Raw genomic sequence first — 21593 nt, forward strand, 5'->3', positions numbered from 1 at the left:
GAGATGCATCCTGAAAACCATGTAAGGTTTAATTTTTCATCAAATGGCCAACTTGAAGCCAAAGTACTTTCACATTCTTAATGAGGGGACACACTCATCAGGACTGATCATTAACAGTCCTCTAAATTCCTCCTTCCTCTACTGTTCTGTGGAAATAAACAAGATTTAAACAAGACTAGATCATCACTATTCTACTGTTCCTCATAGAAAACATGTCCTTCTCAAGCTGTGCTGAAGCTGAGCTGATGCAGGTGGCTTTTTTGGCACAGGAGAAAAGGTGCCAACCCCACAAGGCGGATCACAAAGAACATGGGGACTTGAACAGGGGGAGTCAAAGTAGAGGAGAACACTCTCCATCACCTGAGGATAAGGAACTATCCACAGCTGACCTTCCAAAGCTGCCAAGGTGTGAGGAAACGAGTCTGTCTCCAAAGCAGGTCTCTAGTCTGCACTCCTGTACTGGCAAGAATGGAAATGCCTACAAGCCATGGAAGTAGGAAGGTGTTTCACTACATGTTTACTCATATGGTAAGAGCTACAAGATGCTGCAGCTGCTGCAATTGAATCCCATGCTGTCAAGAGCAGTACTAAAATCTCTGCTGAGAAACAGGGAAAGAGGTTCCAACTGAAAGTACAACTATGAAACTGAACAAAACAAACAAAACCACCTTTAGAACAGCATCGCTCTTAAGACTTCACAATGCAATGCAAAACCTGCAGCTGATATGTTTTGTACGTGCAACTCCACCTGGCCAGGGAGGTTTTCATAAACCTGTAAAGAAGCTGCCTTCTCTGCAGACTCTTACCTTGCCCAGCTGCAGGACATGGGGCAGACTGCAGCTGTACCAGTTACCAGGGGCTCTGCAAAGGAGAGAAGGCACAATCAAGCCTGCACTTGGACTGGGGCAGAATAAAACCACCCCAGACTCCAGCCATCCATGCCCCCAGCTCTGCAACACCAAAAGTGACTGGCTGTTCACAGAGAAGCTGTGATATGGTAGCAGATCATAGATCAGGCACATGCAGCTGCTCCCTCAGCCATCCGTGCCAGTGAGGCAGAGTGCTGTTGGCCTGTCCCAACACTGACTATGGATTCTATTTAATACATACACAGCCACACCACAGCACCTATGAGACACTTCTAGGTCTGAAGAAGATGGAAACATGCACATTAATTGGATGTCTTTTAAAATACAATACTTGGACATTCCCAAATCACCTGTAGCAAACTACTGTAGGAGGAGAACAGCACACTGATGCAAGAAAGGCATTCTCCTGGGAAGGCCCAAGAGCAGCAGCAACAAGCACCAACACAAGCCTGTCTGGTTTCATTTGCTACACCCACTCAGCAAGACAGAGAAAGCTTTATGGATGAGCAACATTAGTGGATCACTCATTCACGCTATGTGCAAGGCTGTATCACCTAGCTCCCTCAACACTGTTGGAGAAGTATTTGTAGAATGTGAACCCCCACCTACAGCTCTAAAGAAAGTTTGCCATGGCTTTAGGGTAAGAGATGAAACAGACTACCTGTGAAAGGAGGAGGCAGAAGAGGGGAGATATTTTTTAAGCAGCAAAGAGAAGCAACAGAATGAAGAGACTACTCACAGCTTCTCATGGCCCAGGAGACAAGGAAAACAAAGTTACAGAAGAAACTTCAAGGGAAAGTAATTAAATGAAGAAAAAAGTAGTTTTGTACAAAATTACTTTGAGAAACTCCATGCTATGGCATATTACAGAGGTTGAAAAGCAAACAGATGGAAGAAAATTCGGCAAAATGAAGAACAAGGGCTATTAAACAATGTCATGTCCATCTGCTGGAAATCCCAAAATCAAAATTTTACAAGACATGGAGTCTTTAGAACTTTAAGCTTTCTTTCCCAAGGTGTCCACTGCTGACCATTATCAGAGACAGCAACTGGCCTGAGTAAGGTAAATAATCTGAAACTACACATACTCATAATCCATTAAATCCTCTTGTGCTATGGATTTCATTCTTTTTTAATTCATCACTTCCTAACCTGATCTCTGTGGACTACAGATCAGAGAGGTGTCTGTAAGGCCGTGCTAAATATTGAAATGAGTATGTTTATCAGATAAGATTTTGATTATGATGAGCACAATCAGCAGAGATTCTGACACTTGACATACCGTTGCCCTTACAATTTGTTGATTGCTGTTCACAGAACTACTCTGGTCAAAATTATTAAGTAAAAGATTAGATCATTCCCAGTGTACTTGAATTGTTGATTTTTAGTTTTTCTTTTTTAAGGAGATATCAAATAAACAGTCATACAAATACAGCCTACATCCACCTTAGGGCCCTAGTCACTTGGGATCTTCTTTTGGGTTGTCTTCTATTCTGCAGAGATTGAATCCCCTTAATAACTAGACTTCCAATTCCATGTCTCAAGTTTAAGAATCCACTACGCTTTCATTTTCTTACATTTTTCCAAATCTGGATAACTAACAGTGTTCTCATGTGATTCTTACAGGTTTATTATCTCAAACCTTTCCAAGATACACATCTGAAGTTATTCTGCCTCTCTCCTCCCTCATAAGGAAATAACCCAAAACCTCCAGCCAGCACTGTATTGCTGCACGCTTGAATTCTGCAAGCTAAACGCTGAAAAACCTACCTAGACTACTTAGAAAAATGTAACTATGCTTAAACTTTTGCCTGTAAAGCCCAAACATGATAGTGATCCATCTCATCTGAGCCATCAATTTCATTGGTGAAATCTATCTGAGGTCGTTTTCTCCAACTGCAATGGCAAAGCACAATGCATCACAGCCCTGCTAACAGTACAGAATCAGGTGGGAGGAGAGGCTGATGCTGGCTTTGTGTAGAAAAGAATTGCTAAGCCCTGACCCCTCGAAGACAAAGCAATGGTGCAAGAGTAGTCAAGGCCAAAGCTCTATTTGCAGAAAATCAATGGGCTATGCACAATAGCAGCTGCACTCAGATGTTCACAGCTCAGCTGGAGTCTGTAGATCTGGTCTCTAAATTCGGACTATTTGACATTGAAAACTAGAATAAAAACCCCAAAAAACAGTCCCCCCCCTCCCCCCATTTAAAAAAAAAAAATTAACAGTCATAACAGAAGCAAGCTTTGATCTAAAATTCCTGAAATTGAGATGAGTGAATCCCTTCTCTTTGCCACTCCTTATGATCTTTGGTAGCCGGCCAAATGGCTCAGCTTAGCTTTACTTTCCACATCAGTCCAAAAGTTGAATAAGTAATAAAACTTGCATGAGGAGAGGGCTTTATAATCACATTAGAGACATGCAAGGGAGACCGGTTACCTCGGTTCACCGGACAGCTTGAACAAGGCTTCATAATGAGGGACAGGTGTTGGCACCAATTAGGAACACTCAGCTCACCGCTGACATTGGCCCCTCAAAGCACTGACTGCACTTTAATCCTCTAAGCCACATAAAAGAAAAGCAGAGTGGGCAGACAAAAAAAAAATCTAAAAATGCCTCTGCAGAGGATTGAAATATTTTTGCTTACTTAAGGGAATAAAATACAAGAGTCACAAAGCTGCAGAAAGTTCACTATGAAGTATCTTGAGTATAGCAAGAATCTAAATCTTCTGCGCAAGCAGAGTATTTAATTTTAGGAAGGGTATCACCATGAGTAGTATGCATTCATCACAACTATGAGAATTTATATCCAGAAAAGAATCACAGAATAAAAAGGAGCAGAAGCAGCACATGTAAATATTGAGGTAAGATAAAATTATTCCATCTATGCCTACTAGCATTTCAAGCATTATGGGATACATAAGACAGATTTTAACTGAGGTTATTAAAGAGTCCTGCAGGCTGAAATGTTACTGTTAACAGCTTCTTTTATGACTTCCTCCCCTTTAAAAGACTTTATATTCCTTTAAAATTCAGAAAGCTTTCATTCAAAAGGTGCTATCTGAAAGTTGAAGGTATATAGATTCAATTTACACACTGTAAACACCAACACACACATTTATTTATTTATTTTAAAGTATCCGTTCCTCCTTCACTTACATGCCAGGTCATGAGGTAGATGTTTTCACTTCAGCTGATGACATCACAAGCTCCTAAAAAAATGAAAGGAGTGCTTTTAGGTAGTAGGAGTGACATCAGGCATTTCATGTTTGAGCTACAATTTAATTTTTGGCAAGTAAGTGAAGGTTGCATTAAATTTTTATCGCAGCTTTCCCAAGCAAATGATATGTCCAGAATATAAAGCCCTAAATTCCACAATTCTCTTTTGATATGAGGAAAAATGAAATATATCAGCTATATGTGCACATACTCTGATAGAAATGCAATAAATACTACAGCTAAAAACAAATTTATAAAAATATTCTCAAAGTTGATTTTGCCATCCTCTTAACATGGATGGGAAGCAACTTTACCAATACCAACAAAATGAAATTTTGATTAGTATTCTCTCTATCCTGTTTTGGGAATAAAAACACTTCAAAAAACACATTCAGATAGATGCACACTTATTCAGCTGGCTTAAGGTGTTGATTTCTCCTTATATACTGACACTTTCTCCATTCAAGAGGGTCTCCTATGAACCACGCACGCTTAGAAATTCACAGGAGGGCGAACAAAATAAGCATAGAGGGAAAGCTCCATGTGGCTCCTGATTTAATTCCCCACGACATTCCTCCAGACCTCTCCTTGACAATCCCGAATAGCTTAGCTTCCCTGGCAGGGATTCTGCTTACTCGCCCTTTTTAATCTAGTCCTGAGCCTTGAGCAATAATAAATATGGGAATAGAAGGAATTTTTCCCTCTACCAACTGCCCACATTCCCTCCTGCAGGATCATGCACATGTACGTTTTGTGCTCTATTGTAATGCACATGGCAAAGGCATTAAAGCCGTCACACCCAGCAGATGAGTTGCAGCACTCCTCGGAGATGTCAGCAGCCCGACCGAGGGCTGTCCTGGCAGGCAGTCTGCCCCACGCCTCGGAGCAAAAAGTTAACAAAAACAGGACAACTACGAGCCGTGGAAGAAAATATTAGAGAGCAAAAATGCAAGTCTAAAACCAAGGAAGCGATAACTGAATACCCTGCCATTAGAAAAAGAATTTAAAAAGGGGATATGACAATGTTTTTCTAACTGAAATAAGACAGTTTCTGGCCGAAGTGTCAGCACCATACTCTAACATCTGTGCTCCTCCACCCATCTGGAGTACAAGAGAAAGATACAACCACCCATCCACTGAGGAGTGGCACAGATCCCATTACTTATTACAACTATTGTTGCTCAACTTAGGCTGTGGCATCAAAAGAAAACATTTCTTTACAATCTGAGGGGGGCAAGGGGGTGGGGAAGAGAAGGGGAACACATAATATATTACAGCTCCTGTATGTTGACTATGCAAAATTTTGAATCTTTGGCTCTACTAATTCTATTTGATTTAAAGTTTCACTTTTGGGTGTTTTTTGTGTTTGGTGTTTTGTTTTGGGTTTGGTTGGTTTGTTTTTGGGGTTTTTTTTTTTTGGGGGGGGGGGGGGGGCAAGGCAGCAGAGGTGCTTGGTTTGTTTGTGGGTTTGTTTCTTTTTTATAATCTTCCTAAGTTCCTCTTCCCATCTTCCTGACATTCTCTGGCTATACCCCACATTAAGCAAATAACTTTGAGCAACACAAGAAGATCTGTAGATCAAAGCAGTACCAGAGCCAAGGTTGTTGAAACATGAATCACACTATGTGGGTCGGGTTTTTAACTCGAGATAAGCAGACACACTGCCACCACACACATGGCCCGAAGCAATCCACGGGGTCCCTGCAGGAACCTCCCAGCTCCATCCAGAGGGACCCGGCTCAGGGGCAGCAGGAACACCTGGCACACAGGGAGTGGGGGGTGACCAGAGGGGCTCGCTTTAACAGCTCACTGCCTGGTACTACCCTGCCTGGTACTCTGCCTCTACCCTCCAGCTAAGAAATGCCAAGAGCCTCACCCACAAAATGCACTGGAGGAGGGAGGGCAAGTGAAGAAAATAAGTAAATAACTAATAAATGGCTGGCTAAGTTTTCCAAACATGACTTCGAATGAATTTTTCTTGTGACATATTTCATTAGGGGATAATTCTTTAATGTCCTGATTGAACCCACTTAATGTAAGTTTTCCATAGAAACACAAGCAAAGCCCTGGTTGTGGCAGCTCAAATGGCATCATTAAAATGCAACACAGCCTACAACTTTTAAGTGTGAACAAAACCACAGCTTTTGCCTCCCAGCTGAACCACAAAACTAATATATTTTTGAACTCTTCATTAAAAACACATTTATTTGCTCAGTCAAATGCCAAGATGAACTCTGAAATACTGGAAGGTTCAACTAAAAACTGTTTTCTTTCTCTAATCCTGACAGTATAGTCATAATCTTCAGTCCCAGCTTTACTTATGTCACAACCATGAACAAATATACAAAATGGGATGAAAAATACAGTTACCCCCACAAAATACTATTTCCCCCCTCCTCGTTTTAAAAGATTTAAAAGCTGTCTTAACATATTGATGGAGAAACTCTAAATTAAGTAACCTCAAATTAATGATCAGGGGGTTCTTCCTCAACAGATTATAAAAAATGGAAGAATACCAACCTCCCCATGAGCAGCAAGCTCAGGAACAAGGTAAAGAATGCACAGAAGATGCTCACCCTCCCTTCCACACAGACTGCAAACAGACTTACCTCCTACTCTCCAGATGCATTTGAAAAAGTAATGGGCCAGCAACAGAAACTGTTGCATGAAGAAACACAAAAAAAATTATAGGAGCTAAAGGACAGTGTAGACACAGAAAACAAACTTAAAAATGCACAGTAGCTTTTCATAAATACTGCCTGGAAACTAAGCGTCACCAGGGAAAAAAGCATCAGCAAGATTTATTTCTTAAAATACAACTTATAACAACAGAAGGCCACTTGGAACACAGATCTATTTTTGTAGTTATCACTACTGCTATACTATCGCTCTCTCTGTAATTTACCACAGTGCTTACCAACAGCTAAGCCACCAAAACAAGAATTGGACTGGTTGAAAATAGAGCTTCGTGCTTTTCTCATCAACCAACCCACACACGGCACTGCCATTTGCAAAAACAGAGATGGTCACAGAATAAAGATCTGCCAGTGTCCTGAAAAAAGACAGCCAGGTAGGACCAAGAACTCACACTCTGCATTACAGAGGCCCCTGAGCCTCTCCAGGGGAGCTCCTTCCATGCTGTGTGACCCTTACTGCCAGCAAGTTTGTCCCAGCACTTCAAGCACACCTTTCCCCATGCTGCTTGAGCCTTTACCAGGTCTCTTCTAGCACTGGACCCTGATGATCTCACCTCTTTCTTCTTGACACATTTTGAACACCAACTTAACTCTTTTGTCAGTAGGTTCTTGTCTTTTCTTCAGACTAAATAAAACCCAGTTCTCTCACCCTCTGCTTATAGGACATGTCTTCTACATTTCTGATTGTCCTAGTTGCTGCTGCCCGCCACCCTTTCCAGGACTGGCACACAAAACCAGTATGAAGTTGCGATGTCCTTAACAAAGTTTCCCATCTGAATCCTTCCCTACACAAAAAATGCTATTCTCTTTTTATAGAAAAATATCCTTTACAGTCACATGAGTTGCAGATAATCTTACATATAAACTCCAGTGCATTTGCTTTTGCAACAGCATGACTGTTGTCTCAAGTCCTGGCTGTGAGCAATTATTGCTGCTGGGGCCCACTGCTCCCAGCCTGCAGGCATGGAGCCAAACCTTTGTGTCACAGAGCTGCCCCTCCATGCCCTGCTCAGCCCCATCCAACCCCTCCTTCCAGACTCCATCTCCAATCAGTCAAAGTAACTCTGAGTTCAAAGCATCTTCTCAAGTAGACATGCAGCTCCACCCAGCTTGATTCAGGTATTGAATAACAGAGGCCTCATTCCTTCACCCACACCATTAATTGCAAATATTAATTCACCTGTCTTGTTTGAAACTAATTAGCAATCATCCTCTCAGTTTCTCTCAGCAGCTACAAACATTCCTGAGAGCATTTCAGCTAATCCATGCTTCCTTAGCTAGCTTCTGATAATATGGATTGCCTGATAACTTGCATCATCTACTGTGCAATTCTACCTCACAAATTACTTTCAAAACTGAATTAGAAAGCTGGTCTTGTGATGTTTCACATCTCCTCCATAAATAATCCCAGGGATAGAAAACTGCTTAGGTGGGAAAGGTATTTGAAAACTTTATCATTTCCTTTTTTTAAAGACTGTTTTGGATATCTAGCACATACAGACAACTCCCTATGGACTACCAATAAACATCATCCAGATCTCTTACAAAAGGCAGGTCAAAAAATTAATACTACCAAGACAGCAAAAGAAATAAAGCAAATAGAAATAAAGCAAATAGTCTTTGAGATTATAAATATAGTATGAAGCAGGAAGGTAATGGTAGTCTTCCCTTATAGTTCTGAAAAAAATCATAACAGAACAAGTATCCAAATACCAAAACAGTACCCATCATATTTAACTGAAGAGTTATTTCCAGGCAATACTTATCCTACAGTGATTAGAGGTAGCAAAGAAAAAGTCTGTAAGCTTTAAGAAAAGTCTTGTAAAATTCCTACAAAGTCTTTGAAGCAAACAATGTTGGATTTCTACTTGTAATAAACTGATTTGTTGTTCATTCTTCCTCTTCTTCACAAGCTTCTAAACAGTCCTGACTACAGTGAGTACTGTGCAGCTTCTCGATTTTTATCCCTCTTCCACATTGACTTAGCCAAAAAAGTAATTCAGTATAAATTCACAACTTCATTGTAAAAATCTAAAGACAGTCCATCTCACCTTAAGGTAGATCAGAGACACTGAAAGCATTTAGTAAAGCCTGCAACTCTCTAGCACCTTCACTTCTTTCCATTGCCACAAACTATTTTGTGACACCTTTACGCAGCAACAAGCCTATTCTTAATAACAGCCAGTGATTTAGTAATTCCCAGCAACCAATTAAAACTTGCTGGGAAAAAAATTTCCCACAGCGGCTTACCCCACCTTCAGACAAACAATGCAGCAGGATGTCTAGAAGGATAGGTTTCATAAGGCAACTAACAAGTAACATCAAGACATTTTATGAAATGCTCTGAAGTCCTGGGCCCCAGGCACTCAGATGGTGACCCAACACAGCAGTTATTTATCTTATGTGTAGTGCCAAGCATTCTGCAAAACACTCAAAACATCTTATCGATTACTTGAAAATTATTGTTACACAACATAAATAACATACACATGCAAAAAACTGAGTCAGGCTGAAAAAACTGCCCTTACAGGGAAAAGCTACTAACACCAACATAAACAAACACCTACTTTAAGATGCAAACTTGTTTACATTCTTCATACACAGATAGGAGATCATAATTAGTCAAACAAAAGCCTGCATATGTAAGAGGTGAAATGTAATGGGATAAATTTAAGACAAAACCCAAAAGGTTTAGGCTTAGCATTAACGAAACATCCTGAGAGCGAGAACTGCGGACCCATGTCCCCAGGGGGAGGATTGGAGGCTGCAGCTCTTGACGTTTAAACAAAGATTGGACAAGAGTCCTGGCTGCTGTGCTGCCAACACAACATGCTCCGCAGAGCTCAGCTCTTCTCAACGCAGCCGGAGGGCAAGGCAACAATAAATGGGACTTGAGTCTAAAGAGCACTGCACAAAGTGGTTTGTTGGGACTGTCTGCGCTGAGGGCTGCACCTCAGCATGTAGACATGTGGAGCAGCAAGTACTGTGCATCAGATGCTCCACAGAACTCACGCGTATCACTGCATGCTGGTGAGAGCAAAGCAACCCCAGGTAGCTATTCCACCATTCCATCTCTCTTCCTTACATCAGAGACTGAGGGATCCCATCTGTCTATCTATCTATCTCCCTGACAGATGCTACAGTGTACAACTGCATGCAAGGACACATGCATGTTAGCGCACAGCAGTTCAGATCCCTGCTCCTCTTTTGTGGGATGAAATGTTAAGGCGATGTGCTACTTCAGCCTGATGCAGGATGCATCTCTCTCTGAAGAGCGGGTATTCCCTGCAGCAGGATGCACCTCAACACAGAGGAATGTAGCAGAAAGAGAATACAAATGCATGAGGCAGAAGGCTGCAGAACAAGATCTAAACTGAGATAAAAACATAGGAAACTGGCAGGAGGCTTCCTGATCCACAAAGCCTGGAATGGGGTACAGGCAGAAACAACAAAAGTATTTTGGCACTACCTGCTACCAGAAACTTGAAAACAGGTCTGTGAGCCACAGAGCAGCAAAAACAAGCTATTTATGAGGATCTGGAGCAAAACAAAATGGATGCAGTTCTTGAGGAAGGAGATCATTACAAGTCCTGCTGTTAGCCACAGCCACATGCTGGTCAGTTGGATTTTAAGTATCAACCCACCTCATTCAACTTCTACCTCCTCTACTAAACAGATGGGCTCGTGTGCATTTTCTGTAGCTGAGTGATGGCAGTACTGTTCCATGCTATTTTCTGAAGGGTGGTTCAAACAAACATTTCAGAAGCAATAATCTAGATGACCTAGAAGCATCCTTTCCCATAGCCAAATTCTATTATTTGATACAACTATATTTGTACACAGACCTTTAGTGAAGATCTTAAAATAAGAAATAAAACTATTTAAGTGTGAGAACTTCTAAAGTATGGTAAGATAAAAGATGTATGCTTCTGATGGCACAGCTATGCCACTTCCAGATTCTCCACAGCAAGTTCCATGACCCCACCACACACACAAGAGAGTTACAAATGCTAAAAGCAGCATGTGGATTCTCCACACAATGACAATCTAAAATATGAAGGTACATATTTAAACTTTGGACCAAAGTAATACCAAACTGTGCACTTCAATGCACTCAAGCCAGAGCTCTAGAACAAGAAACAGCAAACCCCACAAGGTTTTAACTACCTATGCAGCAAATTGAAAGGTCTTTACAGTGAGATTCAAAGTGCCCAGCATGCTCAGGACAGCCAGCTCACACACCAAATAGGGAATGATGCCAGAACTCTCTCTTCTCACAGATTCAACTACTGATTTGCAGTCCTGTAAAGGATACCTTCAGGAATCAGACACAGGCTGGGACCTTGCTTCCTCCTCTGCTCATATGCACTCTTCAGGCATCAAAATCGGCATCACATAAAGTGTCAGCAGCTGCCACACTTTCAAAGGCTGTCCTTAGTTTTCAGCCCATCTTCCCAGTCCTCCTCTCCGGTCCACCAAGAGTCTGCCCCAGCACTTTCTGCCTTTTCCTCAAACCTTCTTCCATTGCACAACTCTGCTGCTGCCTACCTACAGCACTTAAGCATCTATGGTCATTCCCATCACTTCACCACTCTGTGCAAGCATTTCTTATCTATGTTGTGATATTTTGCTTCAACCATTTACTTGCAGGATGACCAACCACCAGTTGCTGGGGAGTGTCAGGAGGAGCTTGTGCCTCAAACCACCACCTGCTTTTACACAACAAATGAGCCTGCTGAGCCTCTGTTCCTATCCTAGCCAAAGCAAATAGAAAAAAAAAAGGAAACTACAAGCAAAAAGATTGAGAAAAATTTATGCTGGATTACAGGAGGAAAGTTATGTCACAACTGGATGACAACAAGAAAAGATTCTGTCTTCTTTTCTGCATACATTAAGTTGTGATGCTCACCAGTATACAACACATGGCTTCAGAAAGGCTACAGAGCAAACTTTCCAGTTTCTTCAAATGCTCCAGCTATGTGGAATTTGAGTAAAGAGCAGTACAGATATTGAATATTCTCAGTGGCCACAGAAAAATAACCCTCATAAACAGCTCACCTCACATAAAACCATGTAGTCAGTATGTAACCGAATGTCAGCTCCCAGTGGAAAAAAAAGGGGGGGCAAGAAAAAAAGTAACGGTGTTAACTTCACTTGATTATCACAGTGATTTAAAGCACTTTTAACATCCTTTATCAAACCTGGCACATCAGTATTTGTAATTTTTCATAAGGAAAGCCTCTCTGTTCTTTCATGGTCAGACATCACACCAGCACTTAAACTGTCACCTTCCCCTGCAAAGAAACTGCATAAATAAATAAAGCACCCAAGCTTTGCCCTTAGACCGCAAGAACACAGGGCTTGGAGCACAATCAAATGACAAATAATGAAGCAGCAAACACTAAAACACAGTAAACAAGACTTCATCACCTTCCTCCTCTGTGGCTGCAAATCCCATAACAGCAACCAAATATGCCTTCCTCATTGAAGATGATATTAAATGGTTGGAAAGGGTTGTGTTGGGTTTTTTTTACTGCTATGAAGGAGAAACTTGGGTAAATCCCTTTCCAAAGTAATTCCTACTCAGTAAGACAAAACACATGACAATCTCTGAGAAACAAGCAGGGAAACTTTGGTCTTGGTGGAGTCAATGGGAATAAAAGCCAGTGCCAAAACAAAGCTAGAAATTAGCAAAACCTTTATTTGATGAATTTGTGATCAGAATTCCTAAATTACAAAACTGAGTTTATTTCTTCTTAAAATCTTCTGATGCAAATATACTGGGGAAGGGGGGGGATTGCAAGACGAAGTTGTAAAGCAAGAGAACTATTCTTTTTTAAAGCACCCACTGTCAGAAAAACTTACTGTCAAAAGGAAAAACTTTGAACAGAATTGTCTAAAATATTTAGATCCTTCTGTTTTCTTGTACTTTATTAATGTAAGACTTCCACTATACACAGCTGTTGCCTTTACAGAGGCAAAACTTCTGATATTGTTTAGCAAGGGATAAAACTAGACTTGGATAGTCTTCCAGACACGTCATTATGGATGGGCTTCCACCAGCTCTAAGAAGGACAGCAGGTAACATTGCCCTTCACAATACACTGGCATTGAAAAAAAAATAAAAGAGAAAACTTGCCTTAATAGGTTTGCTCCCTCAAGGGTTTTACATTACTTCTGCTTACCTTAAGCACAAAAACATCAATAATCCTGCCAGACCTGGAAAGCTCAAAAGCAGAAGTAAACAAAGGAGCTGAGCTTTGTCTCCTTTGAGAATTGCCATCATGCAGTTAAATCCACAATTCTGACTGATTAAATCCCTGTGAACCGATAAGAGACCACAAACAGGCAGAGGTGACACAGAGTACCCTAATGTGACATTAAAACCTCTAAAAGATAGTTCTAAAGACACTTTGCTATGGCCAAAGGAATCTGGTACAGGAATGAAGGTGGCTCAACCTGTACAGCCCTTGTGCAAAGGCTGACACTAATGCCCCTTCAGAATTAGGTGTACATGACCACTTGGATCATTCTAACAGAGTTACACCAGAGCAACACTTTCAAACCGTTACGAAAGCTGACTTCTTTGATAGAATGAGCGTAGGATAGATTCCCTAAAATTATTTAAAGAGGGAAAGAAAAATAGCAAATTTGACAAAAAAATTACCTTAGGGTAGCAAATGGTTAAAAAAGGGTTTGATACAAGTAACCAGGATGCATTAAAATGTTTTAAAAGTTACTCCACTAAACCAATTCTTTACCACTGTCTCACTTTTTCTAGCAGTTCCTCCCTATATAAAAGCAAGTTTGTTTTGAAACACTCTGGTTATCTGTACCAAAGTAAATACAATTGCTGATGTGTGTTTAAGTCCAACATACAGATTTAACTTCCTTAACCAAGCAAAACTTACCTATGTGCAGACCTAACACAGAAGGGATTTTGTTAAACACTAGCTAAATAGGCATCCATCACACCAATATCAGCATTCATCAGGAAAAAACTTTTATATCACAAACACTTCTTTTAATGAATTTTTAGAAATACAACTTGAATTTGCAGTGCATAATGCTTTTGTACATAGACATATGTAAACCCCCACAAATGTACCAGCCACGAAAAATAAAACCTTACAAAAAAACACTGAAGAAGGAAAAGGCCCCCTTTATCAGACTGAGCAAACTTACACCAAAAAAAAAAAAACCAAAAAACCAAACCAACAAGTCTGCCAAAATACTTTCAGGTTGACTGCAAATAATCTGCAAGTCCGTACTGTCTGTAGTCTGGTATAGGAGACAAATTAAATTTTACCTAGATGATTTATAGGGTCCCAAGTAGACTGTGAGACATTCACTGGAAACACTGTTTTCTCCAATAATAAGGCAAACGTTGGAAAGTTAAGTCAAAAAGAAGAAGGGACGGCCAAAGGGAGACTACAAATGCATCAAAGACATGGATGGCTGAGAGAGATAAGTAAGAACTACAAATGATGTTCAAGTTCTCATCTGCAATTGAGGCTTTACTATTTCCCTTAAGTTTCTTCAGACATTTTTTTCCAACTCTTAACCCATTCATACTTGACAAATGGACTGATCCAAATGTAGAAGTCAAGCACACAGAAGTGAACACAGAAAAAAAAGTAGTTCAATAATGTTAGAGAATGAAATGGCACCTGCAAAAGCTACTAGATTTCTGTAACCTAAATTAGTCCACATCCCTTCTGCTGTTACATATAGAGGCTCCTGAAAAATCTAGAACAAGTACATAGAAGATGCCAAACAAAGGATCTAAGACAGCACTTAAGCCAGTTTAATCCACGTAATGGGAGTCACAGGGCTCTGACTGATACTGAGCTGATTGGCAGGAGTGTAAGCTTTCTAATAACTTATGTCCCACCTTCTGAAGTCTTATGGCATTAACAGAAGAAGAAAAATGAAAACATCATGCATCAGATCCATATATATTCAGTTTTAAGCAACAGAGGAAAGACTACTAAGAACACTAAGTACTGAAACAAAGTTTAGCCTCCTCTTTCTTGGAGCTCAGAGCAAAGTCCCATTTTCTACAGTATTATACCACAGATATTCTGTCTCTGTATAGGTGTACACAACCAAACAAGGCAAGTCAGATCTCCATCAAAACTGCAAAAACACACATGAATGTAACCTGCCAGTCACCAGTAAAATGTCATTCAGTTGCCATTTTAAGTAAACTCTTTGTAAGCTAGGTATCTATGTAAGTATTTGGATCAAAAATATGTTTACAACTAACTTGAGCAAACTTAGGCATCTGAAAAATACCTAAATAAAGAACAGCTTTCACAATTTTCATAAAATATCACTGGAAATTTTAGTATGAATCATTAAAATTACAAAACTACAAGAATCAAAATGAAACCGCCTGAATTTATGGATACCAGTTGCAAAGGGCATACAAAACCATTTTGCATCATTTCTATTTAGATAAAAATATGGAATTATTTCATCCCACAGGTTTTTCCATCTTCTTCTTCTGCCCAAAAAAGTGAACAAGCACTAACCAAAGAAAGTGAAGAAAATTAGTATCTGTTATACAGACATAATATTTTGAAAAAATATCTTCCATAAAAGAATCAGTACCACAAGAAGTGAATTTTACTTCCTAGGTATGCCAACAGCCATTACAATATTGTTGTTCATAAACATGCACCTTAAGATCAACTTTTTGGTTCCTCCCTCACTCCTAGCATGCTCTGTTGCAGAGCTACAAGTTCAAATTTGTTGAGCAAAATGCTTCACTTACTTCTCAAGATTGCTCATTTCATGCTGCAATGGAAATGATTACATTGTTAACATAAGGAAGGCTGCAACTTCATTATCAGGTTTAAGTATCTCCCTTTCAGTTACTTAAATGACAGGCAATTTGATTTTAGTAAAAAAACACAACTGCTCTTGAATTAGGCAAAGAGTTGCTGGAACTCCCCCAGAAAAGGTTAATGATGTCAAAGCATAGCAGCAACACTGACAAGCAGTACCCCTTTCTTTTTCAGAGCTCTGGTCAGCAGTTCTTGGGGAAAAAAACAAAACAAAACAAACAAAAAAAAAAAAAACAAAAACAAAAACAAACCTACCATAAAAAACTGTTATCTGTGCTTGAAATTAGCATTTTTATCCTCCCTCCTATCAAACAACATCTAACAAGTTTACATTGCACTGCACAGTAATCACTCATTATCACTATTTCAGTCACTATTTTCCTGCTGGGAAAAGAGTCTATTAGTATGAAAGCAGGAAGAAGAGCACCACTTTATTACTGCTCTTTCTATGCAAGTATTAATAAAAGTGGGAGAGGCATTAGTCCTACCTCTCTGCTGAGGCTCTTCCTGACCAGATAATTGCTGAGCCTAACATTTTCCTGTGTGTCCCTAATGCACTCACATACTGAGTATTTCAGCTCCACAAGGTCCTCGGTTGGCTTGTTTTTTCATTAAAGCCAAAACCTGTACAGGACATGGACACTATTTCCTATGATGAGTCCTCTACAGCCACTTTCATATCGAAGCTTGCAAATTAACACTGAAAAAATGTTAAATAAGTACAAGCAGTTAAAGGCAGAACAAATAAAGAGAATTAAACACAACGAGTCCCACCAGGGACATTTGTTTCCTCCCTTGACAGGGTAGACATTTCTCCGATACACTTGTGTATCCAGTGGTACAAGATGTCAGGTTTTCTGACATGTCAGCAGATAGAAAATAAAACCTTATAATTCTGCTACATTTTATATGTAGGGGAAGATTTAAATATTTGCACACTAAAGGTAGCAATTTTCTGAATACCACCACAGTCTATAGAGGAATCATTATTTAAAAACTGTCTAGTCTGTTAACCAAGACTTACATTTTTAAGTATGAATGAAAGCTCATAGTTCAGTTATGGTTTTCAAGGGCTTGTGAACAGCCATGTTACTGTAGTTCTTGTCTAGCACTTGTAGTAAATCCATAATTTATCTACAGATTTAAAGAATTTCAGTCATTCAATACTACATGATAAACTATATAGCACAATTGAGAGACAGCACCCAGGCAGAACTTCTTCTAGGCAGATCTCCTCTCATTATTCTGTCATCAACCCAACAGCATATTCTAAAACAAGATCTACCTGAAAATAAAACACAGCTTGGAAAACTCTTCATAACACTGTCAAACAAAATTACCTACTTCCAATAAATGTTCCTGGTCAGTTGTTTCACTTTGCAGCTCCTGGTGTGTGGGGTATCACCCCCCCCATGGAGGATCTCAGGCATCCCAGCCTCTACTCACGCACTGCACTACACTAACTGTCGGAAGCTGTGCACCAAACCACTTGTGCAGGCATGAAACTGCTCTTTAAGACACGAGCAAGAGCCCGAGCCTTTCACCAGCAAAGGCTATCAACAGTCAGGAGCTTTAGGCAGGTAAGACAAACCCTCAGAAAATATTCAGGAATAACTTTTTAGAGCAAGGTGGCAAAAAAGGAAAAAGCAAAGAAAGGAGGCTGGGGGAAGCCCAGAACAGTAGATTAGCAAAATAATACATCATTCCCCCAAGACTGTGTGACAAGCATATTCAGTTTAGCAACCAGTCAGGCATGTGGCATAAACCAGTTTTTTAACATCTCGTAGAGCTCTAATTAAAACACAAAGAGACATTAACAACACGATTTGTTATGTTCGCCATTCAATTCAATAATCAGGAAGCACAACTCTTTAATCTAAGCCTGTAACAGGTGTACTTTGAAGAAGAAAAGCACTCCGAAGTTTTCAAACAAAGTTTAACAAGCTAAGGCAAGCACGCCAGTATTTAATCCAGGAGAAAGTTATAACAAATAGCATCAGCAGTCACGAGCTTATCCTCCCACCTTCTCCTGCTTCTCTGAAGAGGGCGACTAAGCAAGTGCCAGTGGAGCCTCCGCAGTCATGCTCACAGCTTGGGGTCTCTTCCATTCCTTTAAACCCGAGTAAAGCCTGCATTACAGCTCTACAAACGTAGGAGCTTTCCTTAGGTCCAAGATCATGCATCCCAGACTGCTCTAATCCCTAAATTCTTGGTCTCCTACACACTGAAATAAGATATTAAATGTTGGAAAAATTCAGATGTCATCTAGAAAAGGGTAACTTGGAAGCAAATGAACAAGAAAGAGTGAACAGCCCAGGGAAACAGGGAGGTGCTTGGTAATTACATCAACATCTTTCCACAGAAAGCAACACCCGGTGGTTTGTCACATTACATTTCTGAAAATTATTTACCAGATACCTTCTTGTAGTCAAAATAAGTTGAAGTATCAATAAAAATAGTACCTATAGAAACAATTTTTAGGGCTTCTGAACATCAGACATGCAGTTGTAGCTGGAAAATAGCATAAAGAAAAGTACTTTCAAAGTGACAGGTGTAATTGATAATTTAACATGAATAAATATAAAAGAACTCAATTCTCAAATCAAAACTCTATTCTTTTTATTAGCAGCATTAGATTAAAATAAGCTATGTGCTAAAAGGCAAAATTTCATACAGTTATCTCACTTTTCAGAGGTGCCATCAAGCTCTCCAGATCTCCCACTCCCACCTGACCCAGCCTCCACCAGCAAAAACCTGCCAGGGCCTTGACATAACATTTTGTACATCAGCTCTTCAAGATGCAAATAGCATCTGTTGGCTTCCATTACATAAATACCCCCGATAAGAGCTATTATTAACTTGTTAGTTTCCATTTTAAGTAAAGTATGTAAAAATTGTATTTATGTCTCCAATTACATGAAGCCTTGAGCGTTACAGGCACTTCAAATCTTCAGAAAAGAGAAACACCACACAATTTCAGAGGTTCCCCTCTCTGTAGAATCCAAAAGCCCCCAAGTCCCCTTAGCTATAGCTCCCACAAAAATTGTGGGAGCAGAGAGATTAAGCAACATGTGCAAATAGCAAGTTTTGGCTCAGTCCATTTTTGTCCATAATGAAAGAAGTCAACAACTAAAACATAACACTACCACTGATCCAGTCAAAACAGTAAATTTTTGGTTATAAAATGCATTGAGAGAAAGATATCTATACTTAACTCAATATTAACTTTTATATTTCGGTTGAATACAACATTCTTTGCTATCAAATTGCCTGGGATTTTCTGAAGAGTGGTCGTAACACTACACCATCAAACCCATTCAAGTAATAGCCCCCCAAAGCACATACCAACTTCTGAAGGAGACTTCTAGGCACTAAGGGAGGAAGACAAACCACAGAAACAGATGTTTACATGACATTTCCACCCATGGATGATAAAAGATGCACAACAGAAATGGGTGCACATTCCTTTTCCAGATGCATCCCATGTCTTGCCAAGCTAACCAAAAATATGCAGGCACCATGCCCCGTTTCTCACCCACTGGGGCATGATAGTCAGAAATCAATTACAAAGATTGAAATAAGCTACCTAAACAGACCACAAGGAACACTGCAGGAGTGTTTCAAACTCAAGTCAGCTTGTACAGGGTTTAGCTTCACTTCTCCCCGTCAGGTCTACCAAATCCAGCCATTTTCACCATGTCCTTGGACACTTGCCAACACACTAGCTAGGAGCTGAGGTCACCAGTCAAGACATCCCCCAGGCCAGCTGCAGCAAGCTCTTGGGGAAAATGCTCTACAGCATTCAGCATGTGGTAGCTACTACAGTGACCATGCACATGTGACTCTGCCCATGTGTATATACATATAAAATTGTACAGGTAAAAATAATACTCAATTGTAGATAAGAAGGTGTCATATAAATGCTTCTCCACAAGCGAATCATCCAGGTCTATGAAAAATACACATATTTTAAAAATCAAAACAAAAAGCCCACAACAATCCCAGGTATCCCAATAAATCCCAAACACAAACTTCCTGATTTTCTGCCGCTGAGAGGAAGTGCACAGAACCGCAGAGAAGAAAACAGCTGGGTTTATTCTACCACTACACTGAGACCTATCTATCCCAGGCTCTTACATTCACAGCAGATTTCCATGGTTTTAATGAGATCCCAAATGAACACGCATCCTTGCCAATAAATGCCACTGCATATGTTCCTACATCAGTTCTCTAGCAAACCTTTGTGAGTATCTGCTACATGTACGTAACACAAATATAACAAAAAAAGACCTACAGTCAGACCCAACTCAGAACAATTTTTGCCACTGGGGGAGGGAGGCTTGTTCTGTAAGAGGAACCTAGAAAGAGGAAACATCAAAGGAGGGACAGGTAACAGAAACAGTTCTGCTATTTTGATTACTTTTACTGCATCTAAAGTCCAAGTTTTGCAAATAAAGCTTTCGAGTTGTTCTCCTTCTCTCTGCAATAAAAACAGGGCATGTCATGTCTAGTCTGAAAAGAGGTCAGACGTTCAGTCAAAAAAGAAAAACAAAACAACACAAACTTTAAATCCTAAAAGTACTCATTTGCTTTTACTTTGAAAAGGTCCATTCTTAACCAAAGAGACTTCAAATTGCATTTTCTCCCATTGGTAAGTGCCGGTAAAGACTTATCTGATGTCCCCTCAAGGAACTCTGTGGCAAGCTGGAAAGTTATGCAAACGTGCCTTCATCCAGGTCGACCTTTCCGACCTAAGTCTCTCACAATTTCAAGCCAGCTCTCTAACCATCACTAAGATGCGGTCTCACAGTGTAGAGATGAGCAGGTGTGCTCGAGATGCTCAACAGAACAGCCTGAACAAGCACCAACCTGATGCAAAAAGTCGGCTGCTGATTAAGCATCTTGCAAGCACCAGGACAAAATACATTTCTCTTAATCTTTCAGTTTTAGGGCAAAGGCTCTTTTACATTAAGAGAGAAGCACAACAGCTTTCAAGTATCTAGTGTGTAGTAATTGAAGGTTTTCAAATCATACTTAGATGTTATCTTCAGCATCCCTTTTCTCCTGAACATGAAAAAAACCATTGGGCTTTGAAGCACAGCACAAATTTAGTGATATTTTAATAAAAATACATAGCCACTCATTATAACAATTTGCAAACAATAGCTGAACTCCTCAAGTAACTACAAGTGCTTTTTACAAAATAACTCCAGTTAAAAGACATAAAAAAGTGGCGCTTATTTGCCTGGTAAGATGTTTTTTAGGGTGCCCTGTACCAAATTCTCCCACTAACCATCCCATTATTATTTGCAAGTATAAATACTTTTACTACATCCCCAGCCGCTAACCACACCGGTCGCGGTACATCCGCAGAACGAAGCCATGCCTTTGCAGAAAGATGAACAGCATTAAAGCAAACACCACTCAAAGGAGGAAGGTTTGATCTGGAGAAGTGAAGCCGGGACCTTCCCGCTCCTCTGCCTGCAGGCACAGGGGGCACCGGGGGGCCATCCGCCCCCGCCGCTCAGGAAAAAACTTACCTTGGCGGCGCGGCCAGGCAGGCGGGAGGGCTGCGCTAGCGCTTCATTGTCAAACTCAGTTCTAGCAAGTTCCTCGACATACCGGCGGAGCGGTGCTCGGCGGCGGACAAGCGCCCGGCTGTCTGTCTGTCTGCCCGCCCGCCAGCCACGCCCAGCCGCGCTCCGCAGGGCCCCGCCGGCTCGGGCACCGCCGGGTCGCCGCCTCTCCGGGCTGCGGCGAACAAAAGGGCGCTTGGCCGGAGGTCGTCCGGCCCTTGCCGCCCCCCGCGGGTGCAGCGCCCGCCCGGCTCCGGAGCCGCCGCAACTTTTCCCTCCGGACGCGGCCGGGGCCGCAGCGCCGCACCGGACGGGCTGCCCGCCGCGCCGCTCGCCCTCCCGCCGCCCCCGGCGCGGCTCCGCGCGCTCTCCGCCGCTGCCCC

The 21593-nt window shown here is 40.9% G+C and overlaps 1 protein-coding gene across 10 annotated transcripts in view; it reads right to left on the minus strand.

Annotated features, from left to right (window-relative positions):
- The window catches only part of JADE3 (jade family PHD finger 3), a 72932-nt gene that overhangs the window by 47589 nt on the left and 3750 nt on the right, over positions 1 to 21593 (minus strand). For 2 of the 10 annotated variants that reach the window (XM_038140984.1, XM_038141331.1), the window contains exons 2-3: positions 4027 to 4079; positions 807 to 861 (exon numbers count right to left, since the gene is read on the minus strand). The exons of 1 other annotated variant lie outside the window; for it this stretch is intronic. The gene's annotated coding sequence lies outside the window, so the exon portion shown is untranslated. Of the gene's footprint in view, positions 1 to 806; positions 862 to 4026; positions 4080 to 12967; positions 21588 to 21593 lie in introns of those variants that run through there. 7 more of the 10 variants (XM_038141154.1, XM_038141560.1, XM_038141246.1 and 4 more) reach the window with 6 other exon arrangements.

Source organism: Motacilla alba, chromosome 1, assembly GCF_015832195.1.
Source record: "Motacilla alba alba isolate MOTALB_02 chromosome 1, Motacilla_alba_V1.0_pri, whole genome shotgun sequence".
NCBI classification, from domain to species: Eukaryota; Metazoa; Chordata; class Aves; order Passeriformes; family Motacillidae; genus Motacilla; species Motacilla alba.